General features: G+C 44.4%; 1 long non-coding RNA gene across 1 annotated transcript; it reads left to right on the forward strand.

Annotated features, from left to right (window-relative positions):
* Positions 1-1218: 1218 nt before the first annotated feature.
* On the forward strand, positions 1219-4977 carry LOC104913873. Its single transcript, XR_004159304.1, has 3 exons — positions 1219-1398; positions 2290-2369; positions 2977-4977. It is a non-coding gene; the product is annotated as an uncharacterized LOC104913873 (long non-coding RNA).
* Positions 4978-8540: the final 3563 nt, after the last annotated feature.

The following is an 8540-nucleotide window of genomic DNA, read 5'->3' on the forward strand; positions in this document are numbered from 1 at the left end:
TTTTCACCTTTTGACCTCAAAAGGCCATTAAGGCTTAGGGAAACAATTAGAGGATGGGGAGCAAGCAAACAAAAATTTGAGCCTTAGTTTATGTCAAGGTTTAGTTGAAGTACCTTCAGCTGTCTTTTCCTTGTTATTGTGCCTGGTCAACTCTCTTCTAAGACTGAATGTTGTTGCTCTTGATATGCAGAAAGCATTTTATGCCCTGTTTTTAACTGCTGTAAAATTTCTGTGAACTTCTATCAATAATCAGTAAATTATTTTGTCATCCTTTTACTTGGTTTTGGTAGCAAAAGCAGCAATACAACTTACATCAACACTGAGTACAAAAAAGGCAACTTGTCAAGTAGCAGTCTGCTTGGATTTCGTACCGTGGCTTTGCATATTTTTTGAGCGCAGACTATGTTAAATGCAGGTGAAAAGGAGCTGTGATGTATTGCTGTTCAGTTCAGTTTTGCTTGTCTGTCGTCTTTTTCTGGCCTAGACATGGCTGAGCATGTCTGCCATCACTTAGGTTCTTTTCTGCTGCTCTTGTTTATTTTCAGCCAGACTTGCTGGCAATGCATTTATCAGCACTTCCTTAACAGCAGGTTGATGGTAAGTGCTCTCCTCTTTGGGATTTTTTGCTTAAGAATCTGAACAAATAAGAAAAAATTGTAAAAATGAGGATGGAAGGGTTTCAGTGAACACATTAGAACTAAGGTGTGTGATCCACTTACAGTAGTCATGGCAAGTTGGTTATTATTTTTATCGAAGTTGTTTTTTTCTGTGATTATTTTCAGTCAGGTCACTTCAAACAAACATTATGAAGAGGCCTAGATTTGGATTTTCAGATCCCAGAAACTTGACTTAAGAACCTGATTTTTAATTTTTTTTTGTGTTTGAAAGTAATGGATTTTGGCATATAAATGCACAATGGGCAAAAAAAGAAATCAAATAGCATTGGCCTAATTTAACTTAAGCTCCCGAATTTCTGTGATGGTATGTTCTAGTTTGGGATCTTCTCTGGTGCTTTTTAAGAACCAGAGATTAAATCCTCTGGGATGTGTAAATGTAGCTCCAAGGAAGCAGTGCAGAACATAGGAGTTGGGGCACCGTGTTACACCAGTGCTCTTACTGGAATTCACCACCACAGTGACTCTTAGACCTCTGATGGAGGAGTTTTGTCATCACCTCTGTTATTTTCCTTCTGACTGATAAGATGCAGCTAACTTGCCCTTCTCTTTATCTCTCAGGAAAGAGTAATTAACCATGCAGCTGGCAGTCATGGAGTGTCAGGAATATTCATGAAATATGATATCAGTTCCCTTATGGTGACAGTGACAGAGGAACACATGCCTTTTTGGCAGTTCTTAGTACGGCTCTGTGGCATTATCGGGGGAATTTTTTCAACTACAGGTAACTATCAGTGCTTTCCCTCTTATGTCCTGTTAGTTTGTGGGCTGTTTTTTGCTTGTTTGTTTTTTAGGTTACTGTGTGGATAAATTACAGTGAGACCTGGTCTTCCAGCAGGCTTAGGGTTAAGAGCTCATTTCTTTGTGCTGAAACTTGCAGTACAGTACACTCATTTTTAGTGTCCCAGTGTGCTGTGTCTGGAGAGTACCTGCTGTTTCCTTCTGTTATTCTTTGTATTTTCTGTAGTTGGGATCCAGTGATAAATCAGTGCTGAAAGCTGAGATAACATTTCCATCTGAAGTCATTGGCAAGATATTCCTCATGTAACTTGTCAACTTACTGCAGGGTTTGGTCTTCCAAGGAAATAATCACAGAGTCATAGAATGACCTGGGTTGAAAAGGAACTCAAAGACCATCTGCCCTGTGTACAGGGTCGCCAACCAGTAGACCAGGCTGCCCAGAGCCACATCCAGCCTGGCCTTGAATAATAATAATAACGAAGTCAAAAAGATGCAATTAACTTTGTTAATCAAGGCATAACAGGGTATCTTGCTTAAAAGTTACTTGTTCTCTTGACTTTGATTTGAAGCGGCCTTAAGCTAAGAGCTGTCTTTCAGAATAGTTGGTTCTATTCCGAAGAATAGAACCCTTAAAGCAGAGGGAATTACATTTGTTGGGATAGCCTCGCTCTTGTTTTTATCGATACATTTCAGAAAGTTACAGTTTTGTTTCCCTCCTTGACGCTTCCTTTTTCCTGTTGATTTCTTAGCATTTTACACGCTGCTTTATTGCAACGTGTCGTGTTTAATTGTTGTGTAGAATTTTGTTGTAGTATTTCCATAAATACTTTGGTATTACTACTGGTGACAATTTAAATCATATTTGTCGTGGCAGGAATTTTACATGGCTTTGGGAGATTTGTAGCAGAAGTTATTTTTTGCCGTTTCAGACTGGGCTCCTACAGACGTACATCGGTAAGAAAAACTGCCTGCTTTGATAGGTGATACAGCTACGTGGAGGTGGGCAATAAGAATTCGGAGTTGTTACAAAGTAGGACAGCTTTGGGCCTTGGAACCAGGGGAGGTTAAGGTGCTCCCACTAAGCCTCCCATTGACATGCATCTTAGGAAAGGTTCTGTAACTTTTAAAATTGGAAAACTGAACAGATAAGGAAGCAGGGTGTTTTCTAAGGAGCTGATTTAATCAAACCAAGTCTCTTGATCTTTCCGAGAGCCGAGCAGTCTTTACATTTCCCTTCGCAAGGCATCAATAGTAATGTTCCTCTAGCAACTGCTTGATTTTACTTCACTCTTATTTTTTTTTTTTCAGCTTAGTCTGTAGGTAGCCTTTATGACTTCTGTCTTTCTCTTGACATTTTCTTGAAGTTTGCTAGCTTGTAAAGTTACCTGAGTAGAAGGAGAGGAGGGAAGGTGAATAGATTTGAATGATGAAGATTATACAGTTTTTGGAGACCAGGTGAAAGTCATACTGAAATTACTTGAGAATGAAGAAATGTGTGTTTGGGGCAAGGGGGAGATTATGTTCCTGGACAAGCCATTAATTCCTGTTTTTGTTTGACTAGGACCCACTTCCCGATGGCCACACAAGCAACCACTTACCTCTAACTACGGACAACAGCACGCATTAGCGCCTCCTGAGAGAGTTCTCTTTCCTCCTGCCTGATACAGAAGACATTTTTTATAATAATGAGAACATTGTGCAATATGCAGAGACAGTGCTGATGGGCAGTGGAAAGTGAAGCTTCTACAAAAACAAACAGCAATTTATGTAACTTCTTGTCTTTTTAAGTGCATATGGAGTCATGGGAGGTTGCGAGACCGGTGTGGTGGACCATCTTCTGGAGTTTAAAGGAGCCTTCCTGCCAGTGCAGTATTTGTGGTCAAGCTGAATCGTTTTGACTGTCATCAGCCACTGGAGGGTCTGCTTAGCGATCTCAGTTCTGTACCTGGGAGGCTGGCAGGCTCCAGTGAGAAAAGAGAACAGCTGGGATGTGTGGAGGGCTGGGCAGCAAGCAAAGAGGGACAGTAGTAAAGCTGGAGTTTTCTCTTAAGTTTGCAGACTGGGTTTGTGTTTTCTTGTTCTTTTTTAATGGCTGAGGGTGGGGGCTGAGATACAAGCGGGGAGCGAATCTAGAAGATCCTAAAGACAACTCTGGAGTAGGATGGAGCCCAAGCCATACTGTTGGTCATAGCCTCTGCCTTTCTTTTCTCTCACATTCCTTAGAGGAAGAAACACAATGCAGAACAGGGCAGTTCCTCTGTTTTCCTACTGCTGCTTAGCCAGCACTTCTGGTGTTTGTTGTGGAAGTGGCCAAGGCCTCTGAAAATGGGTTCCAGTGTGCCTGGCACTGTTTTTGAGTTGGAATGAGAAGCCTTTTAAGTGAGGCATCTGAGCGTAGTTTTGACTCCCTTACAAAAGATCAGGTAACTCTCTATATGCTTCTTTCTTAGTTAAGAAGTTGCTTTAATGCAACTTTCCTTCTACCGTTGCTGCTAGCCTGCAAGCCATGGTATGTAAATCCTGAGTATGGAGAGCAAAAGAGCCAGGGACTGCCTTGCTTTGGTTCAGTTACACACCACAGAAACATGGAACTGGTGGGGTTGGTTTGGTTTCCAGGCAGGAGGTGGCTTCAGGGAATCGGAATCATTTTGCTGCAAACAAATGGGGAGAAGGGATATGCAGAGTCCATCCTTACTGTTCATGAAGGTTTTTGTAAAATAAACAAAAAGCAATATCAGTTTATATTGTTAATATGCTATTGAGAGTGAGTGTTATTAATGCAGCTGGTGGTGCTTTGAGAAACTGAAGACCCTCCTCTTACAGCTGAACTATGGGCATACACCTGTGCTTAAACAGTTATTTCCCCGAGGATAAAAAATAACATTAGTGTGATTCCTTCTCACAAAACTGATCTAATAGCATATTATGAGATTATGCTGACTTTGGCCTTGCCAGGGACAAAGGAAAATAAAAGGCTTTGTGACGTTGTCAGGTTTTGCTGACTTCCGTTAATGTGATTTACCAGAAGCTTGGATCCTAGTGATGAACTCAGTACAAATAATTTAGCTGGTTTTCTGTGCAGAGCCAAGAGCTTCCTAAACTGAGAAATTGCATGAAGTACCAAATAAAGTGCGGGAAACGAGGAAAGGCCTTTGTTTAGTTTGACTGTTGGGAAAGACAGAAGTTCAGGGAAGCCAGGTCTGTGAGGTAACAGCTGCCTTTGGTGCTTTTCTGTTTTTGGGGGTTTATGGGTTTTGTTTGTTTGTTTTTAACGCTGACTAAAGCTCAGCAGCTTGAAAAGCAAACTCTTGCCTTCAGTGAGAATGGAGCTCAGAAGCTGTAAGTTCTGGGTTCCCATTTGTCTTTGGCATTTCCCTCTGAGGTTTCTTCCCTCCCTCTTGGACTGGTTCTGCTTTGGGCTCTGCCCCAGCACCTGTTTCTGAGCTGCACGAAACAAACTGTACTGGTGGGGGATCTTCACCTCTGTTGACTTTCTGTACCAGAACTTAATGTTATTTTCTGTTGTCATATAAAAGAGCCAAATGGCTTGTTGTGTCTTAAATCCTCGTATGATGTATTTGTATTGTTCTGTCTTGTGTGACAGTGGAGGAGAACTTAGGGTTGAACTCCAGATCTGAGGCTCTACTTTGCAGACTGAATCATCTGAACTTCTGTGTTTGTGGTGCTGTTTGCCTCCTCCCTACAGAGGTTTGGTTGTTACAGCTGGTGCTGCTCAGCTGTGTGCCACATGCTGTAATTTGGGTAAGCCAGAATGTGCAGGGGTGTTTCAGAGAGTAGTTTTCAATCAGTAGTTGATTGAAATGGTAGGTTTGTTTGGTTGTGTTTATCTGCAGTGTGGGCAGAAAGTGAAGAGCATAGTATGAAAAAAAATGAAAGGAATGGGCTCCCAAGGGAAATAAATCCCAATGTTGTTGTGATGTGTATGCCCAGAAAGAGAGGTAGTGGATGGAAAATGGTTGTTTTCTGGGTCAGGAAAGATGGTCAAAATTGTGTTTTTATCTTTGGTTTTAGTATGGTGACAAGAAAATGCAGGAAGAAGCTTTTAACCTTTGTAAGGTGTGTTCACAGCATGGCAATTATAGATTACTCAGCTGTCTAGTCTCTCTGTGCTGTGTTTCTGGGGAAAAAAAAAAAAAAAAATCTGCCCTGCTTCCAGTTGGAATGGTTTGGGATTTGTCCTGCTGCTGTAGTTGTTCCCTGGGGTGTGGGCCATTGGGATGGCCAGTGGGAGCAGCCATCTGAGCACTGAGTGGCTGAGTGTTGTGTTTGGATGTCGGGGTGCCCCCCAGATCCACCAAGCTGCCCCCAGGAATTGGCTGTCCCAGCATCCCTGTGTGCTGGGAGCGGGGAGGGCTGCAGGGAGTTGCCAGCCTGGTGCACATAGTAAAACCCTGTCCCTTCATGCAGGATGCATTACTTATTACAGGCCTGGGAGAAGTGGGTGCTGCCAAAAAGTCGTAAGTGAAATTAAGGCTTTATTTTTCCACACGTAGTTACACAAGAGGGGGTGAGGAGGCACTGTAAGCAGTTAGTTCTCATGTAACCCTGTTGTTTTAGGGCACGAAGTGACACAGTAAGCTGCTGCTGTTTGTGTTTTAGCAGGATGGAGTACCCTCCAGACTCGTCACCTGAGAGCCAGAATTGCAGTGCATTGAAAAATCACTCTGAAATCTCTGAATCGGGATGTCACACCTCTGTGCTACTTGATGCATTTTGCAAAAGATGTCTAAGCAGAGAAGGAAGAAGATGGGGATGCAGCCAGACCTGTTGCCCGCAGGAGCTCAATGGGGGCTTGCTTACTTTGTGGCTCAGCGGGAGGTGGAATGGCAAGGTGCATCAGTGGGCAGGAGAAAGCCAGCTGTGACAGAGGTCCCTGCTGTGCTGAGCGCTGCAGAAGGAAGCTAGCAAGGTGCCGGGCTCTGTGTAGGGTCCCACGCACCTTGGCTGCTGTGCCAGCCCTTGCACTGCCCAGGAGGCAGCTTGCAGTCGGGTAGGTTGGAGCTGTTCTGTTGGGTTTGGCTGTGCCAGGGCTGGGAGCACCGCCCCACCCACCCGCTGCCCTGCGGAGATCCTTGCCAGCTCTTCAGGGGCTGCTGTGTGGAACCGAGCTCCATGCAGCCAGCACAGTTGCTTAGGAACTGTCGGAGGTGGGTGTGTGTTCAGCTGTGATTAACTGTACAGACAGAGGCAAGGTCGGGAAGTCAACTTTTGCCTTGTTTGTGTAGTTCTGTGTGAGGATATGGCACCGTGTCCTTATAACATAGTGCCAGCACTCTTTAAAGCAGCAAGAATGTAATTCAGTGGTCACACTGATGCAGAGGTGATGCTGGCTTCCTACTTTGCTTGATATTTTTGCACCAAACAGCTGATGTTAGAATTCGTCTGTTGTTGGTTGTTAAGATCCCCTGAGGATTATGTTTTAATCTTGTGCCTCCTCCTTGGATCTCTTTGCATTTGAATTCCACCCCACAGTCCCTGTACACGAAGTAACTTTTCCCTCTAGCTGTCTTTTTGACCCTTGCTTGTGGATCCTAATCACCACACATGCACAAGACCCAGATGTGGTGGTCGGCTCACTAACAGGGTGCATCTGGAGCCATGAAGAATTCTCCCATTGTCTGTGTGCACACCCAGTAGATAACGGGTGATGCTTCGAGTAATGATGCTGTGCACAGTCTGTTGCTGTCTGATGCCTGCAGTCAGACCTTGGAACTGCGTGAGCATTGGTTACTTGCAAAACTGGGACTCAGTTGGGTTTCCTTTTTGTGCAGAGATCTGGAACAGAGCATCACCTCTCACCCCTTTCATGATGTCTCTTGGGACTGATGGCACAGAGGCTGCCCAAGTTCTGCAGAGCCCGAGCTAAGGCACGGGGCAGGACTTCCAGCCTCTTGTCAATATTTCCACCACAATTCCTGCTCCTGCCTTAAACCCTCAGGGAAATTTCTATTTTTGTAAACCTCAGTAGTGCTGTACTAGAATTTTTGGTGTCACTGCAGGGAAGTAAAGACAGTGCATCACCCTTTATAAAAGCACTTATTTTGCAGACATTAAATAGCATTGCTCCTGGTCCCACTTCAAGTTTCCCTGCTGGAATGGAAGTCAAAATTATGTGAAAATAGGAAGCAGATGAAAAGCAGTGCCAGCAGACTGTGTGGCTGCACGCTGCCAGAGCCCTTCCAGCAGCGATGAGAGCAGTTGAGCTGTGTTCGGGGATGATGCTGACTTAGCCCAGGTGTGTGGAACGTGGTACTTCTGTTTCCAAGGCTCAAGCCACGGCTACTCTTGTGCCTACAGCTGCTTCAGTCTGCTTTGGTGGTTCGGTCTGGGGTCTCTGTAGTCATTAAATCAGAAATCTACCTTGGGTGGTAGTTTGCCTTCTGTGGGACAGAGCTGGAGGCAAATACCTTCCCTTAGCAGGATTTCAGCAAAATCTGATTCTTGTGACATATTTTTTTAGAACCATGGAATGGCTTGGGTTAGAGAGGACCTTAAAGATCATTCTGTTCCAAGCCCCTGCTGTGTGCAGGGCTGCCTGACTCCAGCTCAGGGCCCCATCCAACCTGATCCTAAGTGCCTCCAGGGATGGGGTACCGATAGCTTCTCTGGGCAGCTGTGCCAGGGTCTCACCAATCTGAGTAAATAATTTCTTCCTAACGTTAACCTAAATCTCTCCTGTTCTATTTTAAAACCATTCCCCCTTGTTCTATCACTGTCAGACCACGTAAAAGGTTTGCTTGTAAGCTCCCCACAAGTACTGGAGTACTGCAGTGAGGTCTCCCCACAGTTTTCTCTTCAAGCTGAACAAGCCCAATTCCTTCAGTCTGTCTTCGTTCTGCTGCTTCAGTCCTTTATCATCTTCATGGCTCCCCTCGACCTGCTCCAAGAGCTCTGGTAATAGATGCAATTGAGAATTACTGTTTACTGCAGCTTAATTACCTGGCTAGCAGCTGTTAATAAGAGTGAGAGTGAACAACACTTTGGCTTTTCAACAGGCCTGCTGCCCGCTCCCAGGTGAGGATGCTGTTGCTGTCTGAGCTGCAGCCAGAGAAGGGATTTTAAGTTTGGAAATTCACCTTTCAAAGCTGAACTTTTTTTTTTTTT

The sequence above is a fragment of the Meleagris gallopavo genome, chromosome 1, assembly GCF_000146605.3.
Source record: "Meleagris gallopavo isolate NT-WF06-2002-E0010 breed Aviagen turkey brand Nicholas breeding stock chromosome 1, Turkey_5.1, whole genome shotgun sequence".
NCBI lineage: Eukaryota > Metazoa > Chordata > Aves > Galliformes > Phasianidae > Meleagris > Meleagris gallopavo.